The following is a 695-nucleotide window of genomic DNA, read 5'->3' as shown; positions in this document are numbered from 1 at the left end:
ATGGAATCAAAACTTAACACTAAAGACACTAAAAGTTCCAAGTCTCTACTCATTAGTTATAAAGTACCATTCACCGTTAAACTACATTTCGTTCTGAATGAAATACCTAAATAAAATTATTGATTAGATCATTGGAGCATTTTAATGGTTAGATATGGATAATATAATAAGAGTAGATAAAAATTTTAGAATAATGGTTAGACATAAGGTAGATATGTAAGATAACAGGATCAAATCTAACTATTGACGAATTGACGTTGGAATAATGGTTAGACATAAGGTAGATATGTAAGATAACAGGATCAAATCTAATTATTGACGAATTGACGTTGCACGTTACTGAATTGAACTAATTATTGGTTCCATATGACATGAGTATAAGAGTAGAGTGCCTCAGCAATTGGTACCGATATCGGCACAATGTTGAATCACTCATTTAGAAACAGTAATTAAATCGGTTCCAATCAAGAGAGAGATTAGTCGAGTTAATCAGCCAGGTAACATATATTATGATAAAATCGGACTTGGATTACAATATACCTAGCAACGTGTTAATGTGCTAATCTTTGGCATGAGGTGTATTAATTTCAACCCTTCCTTAAGATAAAATGGTTTGAAATCTTTGATAAAAATATATTACTTTGGTAATAGAAAGTAATAAGTAAGCCAAATAAGCCTATACACTGCAAAAGTAA

General features: G+C 30.6%; 1 long non-coding RNA gene across 1 annotated transcript; it reads left to right on the top strand.

The window, feature by feature from the left end:
- Nucleotides 1-11: 11 nt before the first annotated feature.
- Nucleotides 12-568, top strand: LOC113473406. Its single transcript, XR_003395385.1, has 2 exons — nucleotides 12-208; nucleotides 281-568. It is a non-coding gene; the product is annotated as an uncharacterized LOC113473406 (long non-coding RNA).
- Nucleotides 569-695: the final 127 nt, after the last annotated feature.

The sequence above is a fragment of the Diaphorina citri genome, unplaced genomic scaffold, assembly GCF_000475195.1.
Source record: "Diaphorina citri unplaced genomic scaffold, Diaci psyllid genome assembly version 1.1 scaffold29286, whole genome shotgun sequence".
In the NCBI taxonomy this organism is placed as follows: domain Eukaryota; kingdom Metazoa; phylum Arthropoda; class Insecta; order Hemiptera; family Psyllidae; genus Diaphorina; species Diaphorina citri.
This window is presented reverse-complemented; position numbering and strand designations above follow the sequence as displayed.